This window comes from Haematobia irritans, chromosome 3, assembly GCF_050003625.1.
Source record: "Haematobia irritans isolate KBUSLIRL chromosome 3, ASM5000362v1, whole genome shotgun sequence".
Classification (NCBI taxonomy): domain Eukaryota; kingdom Metazoa; phylum Arthropoda; class Insecta; order Diptera; family Muscidae; genus Haematobia; species Haematobia irritans.
In genome coordinates, this window is record NC_134399.1 from 65,817,842 (window position 1) to 65,840,900 (window position 23,059).

General features: G+C 30.1%; 1 protein-coding gene and 1 long non-coding RNA gene across 3 annotated transcripts in view; one reads left to right on the forward strand and one right to left on the reverse strand.

Moving 5' to 3' along the window:
* The window catches only part of mamo (maternal gene required for meiosis), a 665,568-nt gene that overhangs the window by 106,472 nt on the left and 536,037 nt on the right, over positions 1-23,059 (forward strand). The window lies entirely within an intron of this gene.
* Positions 330-937, reverse strand: LOC142228173 (uncharacterized). The gene is made up of 2 exons (XR_012720089.1): positions 441-937; positions 330-373 (listed from the first exon to the last, which is right to left on the reverse strand). It is a non-coding gene; the product is annotated as an uncharacterized LOC142228173 (long non-coding RNA).

The window sequence follows — 23,059 nt, forward strand, 5'->3', positions numbered from 1 at the left end:
TTCAATTAAATAATTAATTGAAATTAGCTATAAATTTCGATCAAAAAATTTATATATTGCGACCCCAAAATCGTATTTAGTTTTTTTTTCTTTTTAAATAAAAGAAAATATGTGTTTCTTATAAAACATATTTAATATTTTATAATTTTTTGAATTATGCAATAGACAAATAAATTTGGTTCTTGTCATTTGTGTACTGTTCTAACATAACTTACAAATACAACTACTATCAATAACAACTATAGGGTGAAATAATAAATTATATAAATCATTATCTTCCTTATAATAATAACCATGTTAGCATGTTCCTTCTAATATGTAGATCCGCCTAGATTTCCAATAAATCAGCAGCCTGTAAGCTAAATTAGTTTTTCTGAAAGTAAACAGAATAATTCGAATTTAATTTTGTTCAATTAAAAGTTAATTTTGTTAAACATTACCTGCATAGAATATCAAGTTCAATTCTTAGTTCCAGGTTGCAGATTTATAATCTTCTTTGCAGTTGTAGTCTTTTAGCATAAAAAGGTGTATTAAGGAGCTCGGTAATTTAATTTTAGTAACAATTCCTTTCCAAAATTTCCACTCATTAAAATCGTCTATTAAAATTTGAACCAATCAAAGACAAAAATAATGGGAAAGCAATGTAATATTTGGTATTATATTGATGATACTTTGCAAATTCTGGAAATAGAAAAAAATATATATGGAAAATACATATTTTTATTATTTTCGGATATTTTTCATATTTTTAAATCCAAAAGAAAGAACTTTTTTACCATTACATAATTCAGCTCATTAGTTTATATACCAGATATACTGCTCTCTACTTGGGTTCAAACTGAAAAAGCCAGGTAAAACAAAAATGCAATTTAATGCCAACGCTACTTCGCAACTTCAAGGTGAATCTTCCAACAAACCCATACCGCTCTTGGTTTTAAGAAAACTAGGAGTGAAAAAAAAATTATAATTTTAAAAGATCAACACGGTACCCACTTTTTTATTGCAAACATATTATTATATATTTGATAAAATGATGGAGTTGATGGGATTGATTGGTCAATTTCACGATATAAAATCGGGCACTAAAAGAAATGAGTAAAAAATATATTATTTTAGTCCGTTTGATGTAAACAGGCTTCAATGGAAAACGGTATTCACATTTCACAATTTCTTACCTTCAATAAACGTAGATTGTTTTCCATTTTTACAAGACCACAAAACACAAACACAGGTAATTTCAAATGCGTTCTGTCATATATTTTTTTCAAGCCTTTACCACGTGGCCGTTTGTTGTTGAATACTTTATTTATTTCAACCCTTTGCTATGATTTGTTGTTGCGTTCAAAATATTTATGCACACATTTTGAATGCAGCAGACAGAATGTCGCCAATCATGTTTTTCAATTTACGCGAAAAACCCAACCGTTCGTTACTGATCTCTCCATCATACATTGTTGAATAAATACCAATTCTCTTGTTCTCTTTTCGCTCTTTCCATTGCTCAAAATTATTCAGTTTCAATCACAAAGGTGATTGGATCAATCACATGTGTAATTGGAAACGGAAAAAATTTCAATCACGTTTGTAATTGAAAATTATTTCCGAATTGATTAACAAATTGATTGAATCAATTAATATTTTAATTGGAAACGTAACAAATATCAATCATTTTTTTAATTGGTTTTTATTCGGATTTGATTAAATAACTAATTGAATCAATTAACATATTAATTGAATCCGTTTCCAAATTCAATTAAGTGTTTAATTGAAAAAATTTTGGTGATAATTTTTTGTGTGTACCAACGTGACTAAAACAACAATGGCGGCGGCAAATTACAGTGCCTATGGCCGAATGTTTCCTCTGACATTTGTTTGCACTTCATTGCATTTCGTGTTGTTCTCGGTGTTGTTGTTGCTGTTGTTGGTTTAGGTTAGATGCATTTTACAATAAAATAACTCTATTTGCAAAACAAATATGGACGAATATATGGACATGCCCTCTCGCAATGCAACTATAACAACTACAACCACTGTAAATATGTGAATGTGCTAAGAGAACTATTTGATCACCAAGGCGAAAGGGAGAGGGAGGTTTTCGAAAAAAAAAAACAACCACAACAAAAATAGTTACAAAGCCCAATAAAAAAACGCAAACAAAAAACAACGACCAACTACTACCCCTTATGCAAAATCATTTGTAAGCAGAAATTTTACATACGAATATGGCTAAACACACACACACACATCGATGTATTGATAGATTACGATTTACCTAGTGTAGAACCTATATATGATTATAGGAAGAATTGGTGTATGTGTGCTCAAGCGGGGAAATGCAAAACAAAAATAAAAAATAACAACGTGAATTCCTGGTTGTTGTTGTTGTTTTTGTTTAATAATGGCTACCCTAGTATAAGTCGCTTTCTAATATGCGTGTGAAGGTGTGAGTAAATGAGCACTATATAGTGCTTACCTCTCATACTCACAGTGACTAACCTCCCCTAAGACATGACACGCAATGCCCTAACCTATTCGCCACTCAACCACTCAACCCCTAATTGAAAGGGGCCATAGGGTGGAGCGATGATGTGTGACAGTAATACGGCAATGGCTGGGTAAATGAGAGTTGTAAGTGGAAATACTTTAGATAGGCGCACACACACACACAGATGAGAACCTGACAAATGCAAACTCGGAAGAGAGTATTCCTATAAGACAATCAGTAGTAGGGGGGGGGGGGGGGGTAGGTTACACATAATATCTTTGGGTTTGTGGAGAATTTCGCTTCACATAAAAGGCCAACATATTTACACCATTTCCAAGTGATTTCGGGAAATTTAATACTCAATAGTGGAACAACAATAGATGGGGATTGTCTTAAGGCAATTTGTTTGGTTTTATTAGATTTAATTAAACTGAGATTTTTAGCTCAATGTAATTAGTTAAATTCAATTTAATTTTAATTAGTTTGTTCTATTTTAATTTTAATATTGTACCAAATCCAACATTGATTTAGTCGAGTTTAATTTATTTGATTTTTATTATTATTATTATTATTATTATTATTATTATTATTATTATTATTATTATTATTATTATTATTATTATTATTATTATTATTATTATTATTATTATTATTATTATTATTATTATTATTATTATTATTATTATTATTATTATTATTATTATTATTATTATTATTATTATTATTATTATTATTATTATTATTATTATTATTATTATTATTATTATTATTATTATTATTATTATTATTATTATTATTATTATTATTATTATTATTATTATTATTATTATTATTATTATTATTATTATTATTATTATTATTATTATTATTATTATTATTATTATTATTATTATTATTATTATTATTATTATTATTATTATTATTATTATTATTATTATTATTATTATTATTATTATTATTATTATTATTATTATTATTATTATTATTATTATTATTATTATTATTATTATTATTATTATTATTATTATTATTATTATTATTATTATTATTATTATTATTATTATTATTATTATTATTATTATTATTATTATTATTATTATTATTATTATTATTATTATTATTATTATTATTATTATTATTATTATTATTATTATTATTATTATTATTATTATTATTATTATTATTATTATTATTATTATTATTATTATTATTATTATTATTATTATTATTATTATTATTATTATTATTATTATTATTATTATTATTATTATTATTATTATTATTATTATTATTATTATTATTATTATTATTATTATTATTATTATTATTATTATTATTATTATTATTATTATTATTATTATTATTATTATTATTATTATTATTATTATTATTATTATTATTATTATTATTATTATTATTATTATTATTATTATTATTATTATTATTATTATTATTATTATTATTATTATTATTATTATTATTATTATTATTATTATTATTATTATTATTATTATTATTATTATTATTATTATTATTATTATTATTATTATTATTATTATTATTATTATTATTATTATTATTATTATTATTATTATTATTATTATTATTATTATTATTATTATTATTATTATTATTATTATTATTATTATTATTATTATTATTATTATTATTATTATTATTATTATTATTATTATTATTATTATTATTATTATTATTATTATTATTATTATTATTATTATTATTATTATTATTATTATTATTATTATTATTATTATTATTATTATTATTATTATTATTATTATTATTATTATTATTATTATTATTATTATTATTATTATTATTATTATTATTATTATTATTATTATTATTATTATTATTATTATTATTATTATTATTATTATTATTATTATTATTATTATTATTATTATTATTATTATTATTATTATTATTATTATTATTATTATTATTATTATTATTATTATTTTTTTTTAAATAAAAGTAAATTTTAATTACTTTAAAAATACAATATTTCCATTTCGATTAAGCAATTTTTATTATTTTTAATTATTTTATAACTTGAACTACTTTAAGCTAAAGCGAATTAAGTACGATTAAATTATATTATTTGAAACTTAAATTTTCAGTTTATTTTCATAATTTATTATGATTGTAAATATATAAACATTTAATTTTTTTTAAATCAAATCAAATACAAACATTCACCCAAAAATTGGTTACACAAAATGTAACCAATTTTTTTGGTGAATGTTTTTATTGAAAGTTTTAGTAACAAATATGTGCGGAACTAATCAACATTTCAGGAATCGTTCTCTTTTGCTTTATCAATTGCTCTAAGTAGGTAAAAAATCACATCTTATGCCGTCATTTCTGCCTAATGTATCTAATCTGTGCTTCCGTACAGACAGTTCTGTTAGTCCTTAGCTCAATCTCTAAAGTGACCTGACTTTTCCTATTGGAAGCCCATCGGATTGGCATTTAGTGATTTGGACATCCATTGTTTGGACAAAGTCAAGTATGGAACATGAGTTTACATTATTCCTGGCGAAACATAGGTCCCATTCGTACCATTTCACAATACCATAAAATGGCATCGCTTTGTTTCACCATTTTTAATGTCTTCTTGTTGCTATCGATGTTGTTTTTATTTTCCGATTATTACGGTTCTCTTTAGGGGTAGTTTCTTCGGTTGCCATTAGAATTTGGTTCCATATTGTTTTTTTTTTTATTTTTTTATTTTTGTAAATGAGAATAGTTTCCCACCATAATCTCCAAGTGTTTGTTGTTATTGTTGCTCACACTTACCAATCACTTATAGAGATTTGTAACATTACACCATCAAGGGGCATTCATAGGCAACTGACTACCAGGCGAGACATTTTCTATGAATAACCTAAAACTATTAGCTAATATAATTATATCTATTTTGCTTTAGTTGGGCGGAAAATTATCACAAGGCAATTCCTAAAAAAATTAAAAAAATACTCCCATTTTCCTAACTACAAATTTAGTTTGTAAGAATTTTTGCTCAGTTTATGTTCATATTTAATCATACTATATTTCCCTATTATTATAATTGAGTTATACAATTTTTAATATTTCTTCAAGTATTGATCATTTTTAACTCATTTACTTCTTTTCTATTTTTCTTGTAGGTAAGACTCAAGCAATACTGGATAATTTTAAGGTAATTCTCTGTTTTTTCTCTGTTCCAAGTAATTATTTTTTTTATGTTTTAATTTTATTTCAATAGGAAATTTTGTCAAAATTCTATTTCTACAGAAAATTTTGCCAAAATTTCATTTCTAAAGGAAATTTTACCAAAAATATTGGAAATTTTGTCAAAATTTTATTTCTATAGGCAACTTTTTCAAAATTTCATCTCTATAGGAAATTTAATCAAAATATAATTTCTATAGATAATTGTATCGAAATTTCATTTCTTTAGGAAATTTTGCCAAAATTTCATTTCTATAGCAAATTTTCTGAAAATTTCATTGCTATAGGAAATTTTATCAAAAACTCATTTCGAAATTGTGAGATTCATTTCTATAGGAAATTGTGACAAAATTTCTATTCGATAGGAAATTTCGTCAAAATTTCATTTCTATAGGAAATTTTGTAAAAATTTCATTTCTATAGAAAATTTTGTAAAAATTTCATTTCTATAGAAAATTTTGTAAAAATTTCATTTCTATAGAAAATTTTGTTAAAATTTCATTTCTATAGGATTTTTTTTTAAATTTCATTTCTATAGGAAATTGTGTCAAAATTTCATCTTTATAAGAAATTTTGTTAAAATTTCACCTCTATAACAAATTTTGTCAAAGTTTCTTTTCTTTAAGAAATTGTGACAAAATTTAATTTCTATAGGATTTTTTTTTTTTAAATTTCATTTCTATAGGAAATTTTGTCAAAATTTCATTTCCATAGGAAATTTCATTTCCATAGGAAATTTCATTTCCATAGGAAATTTCATTTCCATAGGAAATTTCATTTCCATAGGAAATTTCATTTCCATAGGAAATTTCATTTCCATAGGAAATTACATTTCTATAGGAAATTTTTTCTAAATTTCATTTCTATAAGAAACTTCCATTTCTATAGGAAATGTTGCTAATCTTTATTGGAAATTTTGTCAAAATTTTATCTCTATAAGAAATTTTGTAAAAATTTCATTTCTATACGAAATTTTGCCAAAATTTTATCTCTATAAGAAATTTTCTGAAAATTTCATTGCTATAGGAAATTTTATCATAAATTCATTTCTATAGGAAATTGTCACAAAATTGCATTTCTATATGAAATTGTGACAAAAATTCGTTACTATAGAACTTTTGTAAAAATTTCATTTCATTAGGAAATTTTGTCAAAATTTCATTTCTACAGCAAATTTTGTCAAAATTTTATTTCTAAAGGAAATATTGTCGAAACTTAATTTTTAAAGGAAAATTTTATTAAAATTTCATTTCTATAGAAAATCTTGTCAAAACTTCAATTCTATAGGAAATTTTGTCAACATTTTATTTCTATAGGAAATTTTGTCAAAATTTCTTTTCTTTAAGAAATTGTGACAAAGTTTCATTTCTTTAGGATTTTTTTTTTTAAATTTCATTTCTATTGGATTTTTTTTTTTAAATTTCATTTCTATAGGAAATTTTGTCAAAATTGTGACAAAATTCCATTTCTATATAGGAAATTTTGTCAAAATTTCAATTCGATAGGAAATTTTGTCAAAATTTCGTTTCTATAGGAAATTTTGTCACAATTGCATTTCTAGAGGAAGTTTTGTAAAAAATTCATTTTTATAGGAAATTTTGTCAAAATTTCATTTCTATAGCAAATTTTCTTAAAATTTCATTGCTATAGGAAATTTTGTCAAAATTTCATTTCTATAGGAAATTTTGTCAAAATTTCATTTCTTTTGAGAAATTGTGACAAAATTTCATTTCTTTAGGATTTTTTTTAATTTCATTTCTATAGGAAATTTTGTCAAAATTTATTTTCTGTAGGAAATTTTGTCAAAATTTCTTTTCTTTAAGAAATTGTGACAAAATTTCATTTCTTTAGGATTTTTTTTTTAAATTTCATTTCTATTGGATTTTTTTTTAAGTTTCATTTCTATAGGAAATTTTGTCAAAATTTCATTTCTATACAAAATTTTGTCAAAATTTCTTTTCTTCAAGAAATTGTGACAAAATTTCATTTCTTTAGGATTTTTTTTTAATTTCATTTCTATAGGAAATTTTGTCAAAATTTCTTTTCTGTAGGAAATTTTGTCAAAATTGGATTTCCATATGAAATTTTGTCACAATTTCATTTCTATAGGAAAGTTTGTCAAAATTTCATCTATATAGGAAATTTTGTCAAAATTTCAATTCGATAAGAAATTTCATTTCTATGGGAAATTTTGTTAAAATTTCATTTCTAAAAGAAATTTTGTCAGAATTTTCAATTCGATAGGAAATTTTGTCAAAATTTCATTTTATAGAAAATTTTGTCAAAATTTCATTTCTATAGGAAATTTTGTCAAAATTTCTTTTCTTCAAGAAATTTCATTTCTATTGGATTTTTTTTTTAAATTCCATTTCTATAGGAAATTTTGTCAAAATTTTTTTTCTGTAGGAAATTGTGACAAAATCCCATTTCTATATAGGACATTTTTGTCAAATTTTCAATTCGATAGGAAATTTTGTCAAAATTTCTTTTCTATATAGGAAATTTTGTCAAAATTTCATCAATATAGGAAATTTTGTCAAAATTTCATCTATATAGGAAATTTTGTCAAAATTTCATCTATATAGGAAATTTTGTCAAAATTTCAATTCGAAATTTCATTTCTATAGCAAATTTCCTAAAAATTTCATTTCTATGGGAAGTGTTGATAAAATTTCATTTCTAAAAGAAATTTTGTCAGAATTTCAATTCTAAAGGAAATTTTGTCGAAACTTCATTTTTAAAGGAAAATTTTATTAAAATTTCATTTATGTAGGACATTTTGTCAAAATTTAATTTCTATTATAAATTTTATAAAAAAAAAATCTATGGAAAACTTTGTCAGAACTTTGTTGCAAGTGAAATAAGTGTGTCTTAGCTGTTTCACTGTCTCCCAACCATATCAAAAATTCCATATCCCAAGACTGTAATTTCCAATATGAACCATAATCAGTTCTCCATCGTAGCGGCATCATGAGGCAACGGAAAACAAGAGTTCCTAAGAAAATTATTTAAGCAATGAAAATACAAAATACAAAACACAAACAAAAACTCATCTGAACCTTTGGGGGAAAAATTACATTTCACGCTGAAAATGCGTGCTCTGCGTGTGGAGTGAATAAGAGGTCGATTTCGTCGTGCAATGCAATGCGCATGGTGAATTGCCTGAATCACTCTGTGCCTCCCCCTCCACCCACTCACTCTAGATATGGATGCGCGCATGCGCACTCCCAAAGATAGTGCACATTTAGCCAAATATGAATCTCAGTTTGAGGTATGCAGACGCGAATGCTTTCGAGTTGTAGGTGATGTTAAACTGAATTTCTAGGGAAAAAACTGAATCTTTTGTTCAAGCATCTTTATAGCGTTGTTGTTTTCTTTTTTACTGCTGTAGTGCTGCTGCATTAAATAACCATGCAATTGGCCCGAAAACGTGAGCAGCCAAATCACAAGTGAAGAAAGAAAAATGCACGCATACACACCCATCGTGCAAATGCTTTAAGATTCAAGTCATTGCTCTGTTAATGCTCTGAAGTCTGCACTGAAAATTTGAGGCATTAATTTTCATGAGCCTAACATGGCAAAAGCCAAGGAAAATTAAATTTTCTTAACCTTTTGGCCAAATTCGGAACTTTTGTGTACCACCCAAAAAATATCCACACATATGCGTTGCCATAGATGAAAGACTCAGAAGCCATTATAATTGGGGAAAAATAATAGAATTTATAATTGGTCATAGAAAAATTAAAAAAAATTGTATTCAGTCAGGCTGCATGAAAGTTTTTTCCATAAAAAACACTGCACAGGAAAAATTTTCACGAAAATTTTGCCAATAAAATTTTTATTTGAGTTTTCAAAAATATTCAATTAAAAATTTAATTGATTCAACAAATTTTTTAATTGAAACAAAAATCAATCACAGAAATTAATAGTATCAATTAAGTTTTTAAATGGATCAATTAACTTTTTATTTGACCGCCAATTAATTTTTTAATTGATACTATCATTTCTGTGATTGAAGACATTTCTATTAAAAAATTAATTGGATCAATTCATATCGTGATTGAATCAGAAAAAAATTGTGTGTGTGTGTATTAAAGATTTTCTGTAAAAAACTGCATTCAGCCAGGCTGAATTAATAAAAACTGTATTTTGCTAAGCTGAAGAAATGTTTTCCTGTAGGAAATCTTATTTAGCCAAGCTGAATTAAAGTTTTCGTATAGAAAACTGTATTCAGCCAGGCTGAATTAAATTTTTCTTATAGAAAACTGTATTCAGCCAGGCTGAATTAAATTTTTCTTATAGAAAACTATATTTAACCAGGCTGAATTAAAGTATTCTTATAAAAAAACCGTATTCAGCCAGTATTTATTAAAGTTTTCGCATTAAAAAACCTTATTCAGCCAGGCTGAATTAAAGTTTTCTTATAGAAAACTGTATTTAGCCAGGCTGAATTAAAGTTTTCCTATAGAAAATTGTATTCAGCCAGGCTGAATTGAAGTATTCCCATAAAAAACCTTATTCAGCAAGGATTTGTTAAAGTTTTCGTATAAAAAACCTTATTCAGCCAGGCTGAATTAAAGTTTTCTTATAGAAAACTGTATTTAGCCAGGCTGAATTAAAGTTTTCTTATAGAAAACTGTATTTATCCAGGCTGAATTAAAGTATTCCTATAAAAAACCTTATTCAGCCAGGCTGAATTAAAGTATTCCTATAAAAACCCTTATTCAGCCAGTATTTATTAAAGTTTTCGCATAAAAAAACCTTATTCAGCCAGGCTGAATTAAAGTTTTCTTATAGAAAACTGTATTCAGCCAGGCTGAATTAAAGTTTTCTTATAGAAAATTTTATTCAGCCAGGCTGAATTAAAGTATTCCTATAAAAAAACCTTATTCAGCAAGGATTTATTAAAGTTTTCGTATAAAAAAAAAAAACCTTATTCAGCCAAACTGAATTAAAGTTTTCCTATTGAAACCAGTATTCAGCCATGCTGAATTTAAGGTTTCCTATAGAAAACTATATTCAAGATTTTCTTAGACTTTATTTTGCAAAGTTAACTAGTGCCAATCATTGGATATCTTAACTAAGTCAATGAATTTATTAAATAAAAAACATTTTTGTCTATTTTAAATGTGCAATGTTATCAGACATTAGATACACACAACGAAATAAATATTGCGCCTGTGAAAGAGAATTTAATTTTATCAAAAGTTTAACCTCTTACCCCACTTCATGGCAATTCCCTGTGTGGAGATGGTATTCAAACTCCAATCCAGCCGTAAGGAATTCGTTGTGCGCTAAAACAATCGATAAAGAAACAATGTTTCTGATGGTAACTGTGGCCATGGTAGGAGGCATGATTCCATCGAATGATTTTCTAAAGTGACTGCCAATAGCCAGTTTTGGGAAGATGCTGCTGCCATTGTCTCTGATAGCTCTGATACTGCTGCGTCTATTGTGTGTGGTCAGTTAGTTGTAAGGATTTTTGAACAGTCCCCAATATCGTCATCATCGATCGATGATTACTTAATTTATAGCAATGATGACGTTTTGAATGATTGTCCGTTTATGGGCTTTCACTTTTTATCCGCTGTGGCATTGTAGGCCTCAGAGAATTTTCAAAATGTTGTTATCGTTTTCGGCTATTGTTTTCCATTATCATAATTTTCCTATAAAATGGTGGGTCACACAGATTGCAGTCTCCTTCAATTTTGTTCATAATACCGGTGAATTCTTTGGGGACACAAATCCCTCGAAAAGTAAGGCTTCTAAATTTTCGCAAGCTCAGTTAGCGCAAACCTGGCCTTTATGCAGGTTTTCCGTTTGAAACGTTTATGATGAAGACCATCATCATAGCTGTGTATGTGGGTACCCTAAAAGTTGATTGTCTGATGACTGCTTTCCTATAACATTTTGGGTTGTTAGAATTTCAATTGGCCTATAAATTTCAGTTAACAATTTCATTTAGCCATTTTTAAAAGCCAAATATTCCACACAATACAATAAGGAAACCGAACGCACTCCCATTTGGGAGAATTGGAAATTGGAAGCAAACGCCAATAGATAAACCAATTACAGTGGTGTAAGCGCAAACTAAAATTTAATAATAATGAATAATGCTTTCTATAGGAAGACTTTAATTCAGCCCGGCTGAATACAGTTTTCTATAGGAAAACTTTAATTCAGCCTCGCTGAATAATGTTTCCTATGGGAATACTTTAATTCAGCCTGGTTGAGTAATATTTTCTATAGGATATCTTTAATTCAGCCTGGCTGAATTATGTTTCCTATAAGAAAACTTTAATTAAACCGGGCTGAATAATATGTTCTATAGGAAAACTTTAACTCAGCCCAGCAGAATAATATTTTCTATAGGAAACCTTTAACTCAACCCGGCTGAATAATATTTTCTGAAGGAAAATTTTATTTAAACCGTGCTGAATAATGTTTTCAATAGGAAAGCTTTAATTCAGCCCGGCTGAATAATGTATTCGATAAGAAAACAATAATTCAGCCCGGCTGAATAATGTTTTCTATAAGAAAACTTTAATTCAGCCTGGCTGAATAATGTTTTTTAGAGAATAACTTCAATTTAGCCTGGCTGAGTAATGTTTTCCATAGGAAAACTTTCATTCAGCCTGGCTAAATAGTGTTTTCTATAGGAAAACTTTTATTTAGCCTGGCTGAACAATGTTTTTCATAGGAAAACTTTAATGCAGCCTGGCTAATTCGGATTTTCCGTAGGAAAAGTTTAATTTCTGCCCGGCTGAATAATGTTTTCTGTAGGAAAACTTTTATTTAGCCTGGCTGAATAGTGTTTTCTGTAGGAAAACTTTTGTTTAGCCTGGCTGAGTAGTGTTTTCTGTAGGTAAACTTTTATTTAGCCTGGCTGAATAGTGTTTTCTAGAGGAAAACTTTTATTTACCCTTGCTGAATAGTGTTTTCTATAGGAAAACTTTAATTTAGCCTCGCTGAATAATGTTTCCTATGGGAATACTTTAATTCAGCCTGGTTGAGTAATATTTTCTATAGGAAAACTTTAACTCAGCCCGGCAGAATAATGTTGTCCATTTAATTTAGCCCGACTGAATAGTATTTTCAGTAGGAAAACTTTAATTCAGCCCGGCTGAATAGTGTTTTCAGTAGGAAAACTTTAATTCAGCCTGGCTGAATAAAGTTTTCTATAGGAAAACTTGTATTTAGCCAGGCTGAATAGTGTTTTCTATAGGAAAACTTTTATTTAGCCAGGCTAAATAGTGTTTTCTATAGGAAAACTGTAATTCAGCCTTGCTGAGTAAAGTTTTCTATAGAAAAACTTTAATTCAGCCCGGCTGAAAAATATTTTCTATAGGGAAACTTTAATTCAGCCATGGCTGAACAATGTTTTTCATAGGAAAACTTTAATGCAGCCTGGCTAATTCGGATTTTCCGTAGGAAAAGTTTAATTTCAGCCCGGCAGAACAATGTTTTCCATTTCATTTAGCCTGGCTGAATAGTGTTTTCTGTAGGAAAACTTTAATTCAGCCTGACTGAATAAAGTTTTATATAGCAAAACTTTTATATAGCCTGGCTGACTAGTGTTTTCTATAGGAAAACTTTTGTTTAGCCTGGCTGAATAGTGTTTTCTATAGGAAAACTTTTATTTAGCCTGGCTGAATAATGTTGTCTAGAGGAAAACTTTAATTCAGCCTTGCTGAATAATGTTATCTAGAGGAAAACTTTAATTCAGCTTGGCTGAATAAAGTTTTCCTGTGGAAGGACAACTTTAATTCATCCCATGAAAAACCATTTATTCTACTGTGCCATGCATCTAAGGCATTAGCTAAAATGTCGAAAGTTTGTGTGACTTTTTGGGCTTTACATTATGGATGGTGAAGCGAATTGCTTGATGATGACTATGATGGTGATGCTGTTGTTGTTGTTATAGTCAGTAATTCCCCAAACAGTAGATTATCTTAATTTAAAGATGTCGGTATACTCGCCCAAGCGAAAAAGCGTAGCTTAGAGAATACGAGTTAGTAGCTGGTAGACCTACACGCATGTCCTCACACACACTTTTCCCCACTCACTCAAATATGGGGTCTCTTGAATGAGTCTAAGCATATGAGCGGTGTGAAGGTACATGACTCCATCTGGCCAGATCGTTTGTGGTCAACAGCCAATCTCTTTCGAACTCAAATTGTCTTCCTGCTGTACTGGGCATCGTAGGCCTGCTGCTGATAGGATTATAAATAATTCACATTTGATTAGAGTTGCGAATAAATTTTTGTTCTAATTCAGGAAAATCACGACAACGTTTAAAATTGCTTTGTTGTTGTTGTTGTTGGCAATGGCCACAGATATCGCTTACCGCTAAAAGCATGATCAACTTTTTCCATATTGCATTGAACCTTTTGGGGTTGCATTTTAGTTATCCTCCACTCTAGTTTCTACTTTTTGGCGAGATTCTGATGCACGCTTAAGCCTAAATTTTGCCAAGTTTATAAATATCGCTTTTATTGGCTTTAATTTTGTGGCAGCAGCAGTTTAGTCAATGGGGCGAGGGAGGCTGAGGCGGAAGCCTCTATCTGTTACTCTTTTGGCTTAAATAAGATCACGTTTATGGCTAACTTATGGTTTATTACAACCTTATGTGTACTCGAGTCATTAAATATCTTTTACGGAGCAACATCGACGAGAGCCTAAGGTTGCCAAAGGTTAAAAAGGTAGTTACAGATAATGAACTTGAGTATGAAGTCTAGTTGTGAAGATCTCATAAATCGTAGGTAATAGAAACCCATAAACCATGGCACAAGTTGAGCAGAGCAATAGATATTATGGTGGGGAGGGGGTTATACTATCAACACAATAGATTTGGGGCATTGAGGAGAAGTGTTTTGGAAAAAAACTCACATGATTGTGAGAAGAAAGTATAATATTTTAATTTAGGAAATTTTTACTTAATTTACTTAAGTTTTTTACTTAAAATGGGTTTGTTGAATGTAGAAAAGATGACGAACCATTTTTTAGACATCTCAATGGGAGATTTGGGTTGATTGCATTTTTCGAGTTCCGTCAACTATAGTCCTTCGTGATTCAATTGTTAGCATGCCCGCCTTGCATACACGGGATCGTGGGTTCTATCCCTCCATCGACCGAGAAGCAAAATGTTTTTCAGCGGTCGGTTATCCCATTTTAGTAATGCTGGTGAAATTTCCGAGTGTTCCAAAGCTTCTCTAAATGGTGTGAAATGCCTATCGGACTCGATTTGAACTTAATGGATGGAATGGAGCAGCACTCATTGATAAGAGAGAAGTTAACCACTGTGGTATCACAATGGACTGAATATTTTAAGTGAGTCTGGGCCAGAGAATGAAGCCGAACCATTTCTAACGGCGGATGCTGGCCACCGTGGTGCAATGGTTAGCATGCCCGCCTTGCATACACATGGTCGTGGGTTCGATTCCCAGCTTAACATGGAATCGGGCAGCACTCAGTGATAAGAGAGAAGTTCACAAATGTGGTATCACAATGGACTGAATAGTCTAAGTGAGCCTGATACATCGGGCTGCCACCTAACCTAACCTTTTGCCTCCGGCATCGGACATTTATCCATTATAAAATCAAATTGAGGTCTTCGGAATGGTTATGAGATTAGTTGTACAACCTTTTCTTTTGAGTAAGATTTTTGCGAAATTATTACAGAAATCTCATATTGAATTGATTTTGGATCGAAAGTTAAAAATTTTGACGCAAAATACGACAAGTAGATATTAATACATTTTGCTGTTTAATTAGCGGCTATATTTGAGTTGAGCGCAAAGACAATACACTTTAAAAGATGGGAAATTGGCTTGCGTTATACCAAATGACGGCATTGACGGCGCTAGGTCCATACATGTTTATAAATTTTTTATTTGCATTTTTTTATACCCACCACCATAGAATGGTGACGGGGGTATAATAAGTTTGTCATTCCGTTTGTAACACATCGAAATATCGATTTCCGACTATATAAAGTATACATATTCTTGATCAGGGAGAAACTCTAAGACGATATAACGATGTCCGTCTGTCCGTCTGTCTGTCTGTTGTAATCACGCTACAGTCTTCAATAATGAAGCAATCGTGCTGAAATTTTGCACAAACTCGTCTTTTGTCTGTAGGCAGGTCAAGTTCGAAGATGGGCTATATCAGTCCAGGTTTTGATATAGTCCCCATATAAACCGACATCCCGATTTGGGGTTGGGCTTATAGAAATCGTAGTTTTTATCCAATTTGCCTGAAATTTGAAATCTAGAGGTATTTTATGACCATAAAGAGGTGTGCCAAAAATGGTGAGTAGGGGTCCATGTTTTGGTATAGCCGCCATATAGACCGATCTCCCGATTTTACTTCTTGGGCTTATAGAAACCGTAGTTTTTATTAAATTAACCTGAAATTGGAAATCTAGAGGTATTGTAGGACCACAAATACGTGTGCCAAAAATTGTGAGTATCGGTCCATATTTTGGTATAGCCCCCATATAGACCGTTCTCACGATTTTACTTCTTGGGCTTATTCAATTTACCTGAAATTGGAAATTTAGAGGTATTGTAGGACCACAAATACGTGTGCCAAAAATTGTGAGTATCGGTCCATGTTTTGGTATGGTCTCCATATAAAACGACCTCCCGATTTGGGGTCTTGGGCTTATAGAAACCGTCTTTTTATCCAATTTGTCTGAAATTGGAAATCTAGGGGTATTTTAGGACCATAAAGAGGTGTGCCGAAAATGGTGAGTATCGGTCCATATTTTGGTATAGCCCCCGTATAGACCGATTTCCCGATTTTACTTCTTGGGCTTCTAGAATCCGAAGTTTTTATCCTATTTGCCTGAAATTGGAAATCTAGGGGTATTTTAGGACCATAAAGAGGTGTGCGAAAATGGTGAGTATCGGTCCATATTTTGGTATAGCCCCCATAAAACGATCTCCCGATTTAACTCCTTGGGTTTCTAGAAACCGTGGTTTTTATCTGATTTGCCTGAAATTGTAAATATTCTGGTATTTTAGGCTCACAAAAACGTGTATCGGATTAAGTTTTTATCGGTCCATTTGGTAATGCCTCCATATAGACCGACTTCACTTCTTGAGGGTGTAGAAGGCGCACTGATCATGAAAATTGCTTGAAACTCAGTGTAAAATTTACTTCTACAGATTTAAGATTTCAAATCAAGACGTTATTTTATAATTTTCTTGCACACTTACAAGAGATGTTAATGATTCCTCTAAAGCTCAAACAAAAATGGTTCTTATAAATCCAGAATCTGATATAGTCCTCATAGGTGAAATCCTTAAATTTATCTTCGGGAAGTGTCCTCAAGTCCTCAAGCCCTCCTGTAATTTCAAAGGAAACCCTAATATTTGGTTCATGGTAGTGGGTATTTAAGATTCGTCCCGGCCGAACTTAGTGCTGTATATACTTGTTAAACGATAAACTTAATTTTTTGAATTGAACAATGTTACATTTTGAGCAATAAATTAAAAATTATATTTTCCCGTTTGTTCCAAGATGTTCTCTTAATTTCTTTTTATTTGCATTTTAATGTGTCGAACCAAACACGTAAACGGCAAGTATGGACCTAGCGTCGTCAATGGTTTGATGTTCTCAGCAGCCAATTTCCCATCTTCTAAAGTGTATTATCTTTGGTCGATCGGCGGCGGCTAAAATCAGCGGTGCGACTCGCCGCTTCATTCTCTGGCCTGTACTGAATAGTCTAATAGCGATTTCGATTGGGAAAAAAGGTGCAACATTCTTGAAATTGATAGCAAAATATTAAGTACACTGTGATAGATTTTGGATCCTGTATCTCTCAAAATATTAGGAATTAACAAAAACTTTGGAATGACGCTATCATTTGGTCGAAAATGCAATGAGGAAAAAAGTAGGGTAACACCAAGGCAACATATTTTTTGCGAATCGAAAACGCCATAAGTGAACCCTGAAATAACGGGTTGCCGCTATACCTAACCTAGTTCTGTGGGGTTCTTAAATGGAGAAAATATAACGAAACTTTTTAGACATCTCAATGAGATCTTTGCGACAGTCGATGACTTATTTCGGGTTCGGCAGCCATTGCAATCAAAATATCACAAAATTTCTTAATTCACATCCAAAACACTGAATTCGCCTCATACCTTAAGAAATTCAGTGCAGTGGCTGTTGAAATGGTGGATATACGTCCTATGACAAGCCCATGTTAAATTCATCGCTTCTGCATCAATTTGGCACCACTTCCGGATCCAAAAAGAACATTTTCACTACTTTTTTGGCGACGCTTTTTTTGCTGGGGTGTTAAAGCCCTGGACAGGTAAATATTTCGGCCACAGACCATGGACCTCGCAATGGAACTCAGCATGCGTCTACTAACAATTTTTTTTTTCGGGAGCCACCGTGGTGCAATGCTTAGCATGCCCGCCTTGCATACACAAGGTCGTGGGTTCGATTCCTGCTTCGACCGACCACCAAAAAGTTTTTCAGCGGTGGATTATCCCACCTCAATAATGCTGGTGACATTTCTGAGGGTTCCAAAGCTTCTCTAAGTGGTTTCACTGCAACGCCGTTCGGACTCGGCTATAAAAAGGAGGTCCCTTGTCATTGAGCTTAACATGGAATCGGGCAGCACTCAGTGATAAGAGAGAAGTTCACCAATGTGGTATGACAATGGACTGAATAGTCTATGTGAGCCTGATACATCGGGCTGCCACCTAACCTATTCACATTTAAGTGATGGTGGGCTCTACGATAGCCACTTGTGGTTTTCAAGCCAAATGTAAAGCAATCACACCATCACGTTCAGATTTATTTCTCAAGGCAATAGATCAAAATGCTTTCGTAAGCTTATAAACAATAAAATTAACTGTAACTGGAATAAATGTGCCAGCTGTCAGAAGAGCGGTTTAGAAATAATAGCAACCTAAAATTGGTTGCAATATACATCTGCCACACTGTAAACCCAAATTTCAGTATAGAACTTAGAGGGACGGGCTATTCCGCCTGACTTTGGAATTTTAAATAAAATTCAACGATTAGCGATCTTTGTGTGAGTTCAAATACAAGTTTTGCTTGAAGTTTTCCATTTATTTTTTGTTCGAAAACAATTAGTAAAAAATATTGCATATATCGATCGTCGTTTTTTCCTATTTGTATGCTGGTCAATATATTTTAGCCAAAAAACACGAAAAATTCTTAATTTTAAAATATTGCCAAAATAAAATGTTAACAGTAAATCTTGATATTGACCAGAGCTGAACATACAATGCGGAAAAACACATCTAAACAAATGAGAATTGATGTTCTCTTGTGGCGTTGGATGACTGCAGTTGGTTCAACATTGAAATCTGTTACAAATTTCGAAACCAGCATGACGAAATTCTAAACCAATTCTCCGGCTTGCTTGCTCCTTCAATCGTCACACAGCAAAAGCATTTGTACTGGCACAAACGGAAAACCAAAAACAAAAACCTACACGCAAAAAAATAATTCTTTCCTCCCAAACGAAATTTTAGACAAACAAAGTTCGTTTCTCATTTGCTTTTCGTTGAAAGGAAGTGTATTTGGAAGAAAAGTATATTTTTTTTGTGATAAACGTTTATTCTTTTCCAGGATGTAAAAACAATTTCATAAAGACTAACTCAAAAAAAAAATTTTCTGGCTAATTGCATTTTCCCTCACATCTTTCCCACTTCCACGAAGTTTTTTAGTTCTTAGCACCTTTTGCTGTAACACAAACAATGTAGAAGAAATTATACGATTTTATAAATTTTTAAATTTTTTTTTTACCTTTCGCCTGGACGGAGAATCGAACCGCGGACCATGCAATTTGTAAGCCAACACACTATCAACTGAGCCATGTAGCCATTATTGTCATCAATAGACAATTACCCATATAACTAAGTTATATTTATATAGCATAGCTTGCGGCGCCCACGAGCCGATTAAACAAAGTTTATTTAACAGAAAAATACATTTAGTTGGGCACCGTGGATCAGTGGTTGCTACGTCTGACTTGCATGCCAAGGGTCGTGGGTTCGATCCCTGCTTCGACCAAAGTTTTTTTTTTTTTTTTTTTTTTTTTTTACATATATTCCAGATATGATAGGAAGATTCCGAAAAAATTTTCAACATTACATTCTACTATATTAAATTTTTACTATGAACTGTAAAATGTGTCTTATTAAAGACCTAAATTTAGAAAAGAACAGTGTTTGATATAAACGAAATGGACTGTGTTGTTGGTTCAAAAATAACTTTTTTTACTGAAAAAATAAAAATTTTGTAACAAACGAATTTTTTTGGTGATAAAAGTGTATACTTTTCGAAGCAATTCAAAAAACTCTAACAAAAGAAAAACGTTTTCGGTACACGTTTTCCAAACGTTTTTTTTTCTTTGCGTGTAGTTCACAGTTCCTATAGTCCACAGTGTCCATACATGGCAGAATCGTAGACCATAACGATGAGGCAAACAGAAATTATGGCAACAGCCATTAAAGAAAGTCATTACATTTTAGCCGCCTGGTAACTGTTTAATAAATTATTGCCTCAATTTGCGCAAACGCACAAGGTTCGACAAAGTCATATACATAGACACCATCACATCATGTATTCCGAATAGGGATTGCTTGAGACACAAATTTTATGGTCATAGTGTTTTGTGGGATTCTGAAATCTTACTCGACCTATGGGAGAGACTGTAATTCAGCTAAGCTGAATAAAGGTTTCCAAGGCTTTTGGGATGAACTAAATTTTTCTAGTAAGAAAAAAAGTTATATTCAGCTCAGCTGAATAAGGTTTTTAAGAAAAAATCTTTTATTCAGCCTAGCTGAATAACTTGTTATATCGAAAACCTATAATTCTGCATAACTTAGCTACAAATTTTCCCTATTTAAGCTTGCCTGAATAGAAATAGTCATAAGATAGATTTAAATAAAGTAGATTTGAATAAAAAAAACGTTGTTTCTGCCTCATAGGAGAACTTTTCTCCGGGCATGTGATTAAGATTTTCCGTAGGATTATTTCAGCTATGGTAAATTTTAATCCAACCATTCTGAATAATGTTTTCCTTAGTAAAAATTTAATTCAGCCAAGCTTTATATGGGATAATGTTAATTGCAGTAGGCTCCAAAAATAAAAGAAAACTCCGATTCAGCTTGACTTAATATGGTTTTCTTGAAGATTAATTTAATTCAGCTAAAATTTAACCAATCATAGAAAAATCTGTAAAAATGTTGATTCGGCCGCACATAAAAGTTTTTTTATAGAGAAAAATTTGATTCAGCTGGGCTGAATACCATTAGCGTAGCTAGGCAATTTTCCTAGGGGGGGGGGCTATAGCCCCCCTAGCTAAGAATTTATAGACTGAACTTATAGGTTCAATTAATGTTTTATTTCATAAAATTGAATAAAAAATTAGTCATCAAAATAACTCGACAATTAATTTATAATAAAGCAACTAAATGTAGTTCCACACTTTCCCAGCAAAAAAATTGTGAGTTGTTCTAAAGGCACAACTTTAAAAGCACTTCCAAAAATGTCCTCAACTATTTTAACTACACAGGAAGTTTTTTTACTTCATTTTTTTCATATTTTAATGTGTAATTTTTTGTTTTCTTTTTTTTTCAAATAGTTGAAAAAAAGAGTAAGAATAAATAACAAATCATTCAAATTTTGCCATAAAACTGCTAAATCCATTATAGAAAAATCGATAATTTTGGAAATTATTCGAGGAAAACGTTTCAAATAAGCGCCAAAATGCATTAACAATCATAAAAACAATAAAAAAATTATTTATTTGGGAAAATATCACAAAATGTTTTAATTCACATTCAAAACACTGAATTCGGATCTCACCTTAAGAAGTGATGCAAATTCATTGAAACGGCTGTTGAAACGGTGGACATTTGACCTATGACAAGCTCATATTACATTCATTGCTTCTCCGCCAATTTTGCACCACTTCTAGACCCAAAAAGAACATTTCACTACTTTTTTGGCGACGCTTTTTCGCAGCATTATTAAGATATTAATTTATGAAAGAATAGTTTTCATATCAATTACTTTTTTTTTAATTAAATTTACTAAACTAAATCAATCAAAAGGTCAACCACAGCTTTATTTCATAAATATCTGACTTCAAACATTGCCATCGGCAACTGCTACCACAACCCAAGTAATTCGATTGTTCATGAAAGTCTTTAGCGGAACATTGTGCGATTGTACATACTTGTTTAATTGTTAAAAAAAAACTATTGACATTTATAGAAAAATGGAAAATCATAAATAGAGTTTCAAATTCTGGGGGGGGGGGCTAACATTTTTCTGGGGGGGTCTAAGCCCCCTTCCCAGAGGCCTTCCTACGCTTATGCTGAATACTTGTTTCCTCACAAAATTTTATATGTCAGACAGTACACCCAGAAAAAAGGGGCTCTAATGCCAACTGAACTTTATTTTAGTTCATGAAGATTAGTTGATTTTAGTTTATTTTTGCACAATATGAGTATATGTTCCTTATATAAATAATTTTTTGCTAACTATAATGACGTGAACTAAAAATAAGAAAAAAGTTGTATTCAAATATAGTGCACAATTTTACTACAAAATGAAATAGTTCATATTTTCCTAAAATGGCAGACGTTTGCTTAAATTGAGTTCATAAATCTCTAAAATGAGTAAATTTTACTAATATTGTACCTGTCTTGAACTTCGTACAGCGCTAAAGACATTTCAACAATTTTTAAATCCAATTTTTTCTATTAAATTATGAAATTTTCTTAAACAACAGAAAAAAATTAATTATTTTTAAAAAGATTTCTTCAGTTTGACAAAAAGTATTAACTTATTTATAACATGTTGCAATTAGAAAACTATTTTAGTTAAAATTTTCTAAAATAAACCTACATTTTCTTCCACGGTGGGTTCACTTTTTTTTGGGTGTATGAATAAGTTTGACCTAACAGTTAATTCAGCTGTGCTGAATAAAGACTTCTCATGAGAGACCTCAACTCAGATTGACTGAATAATGTTTTCATTCAGCCAGGTTTTATATGGGAAAACATTAACACCGGCAGGGTCAAAAAATGTTGCAAAAGAAATCTAACTCAGCTGAATAAGGGTTTCTTGAGAATTAATTTAATTCAGCTAGACGGGAGAAATTTTTCAATAGACAAATTTTAATTTAACCACTATAAATCCATAAACGTAGTAAGGCCTCTGGGGGAGGGCTTAGCCCCGTTCAAAAAAAATTAGCCCCCCCCCTACAAAGTGAAAACCTATATATGATTTTCCATTATATATTGTTACTGTAGTATAGATAAGGGGGCT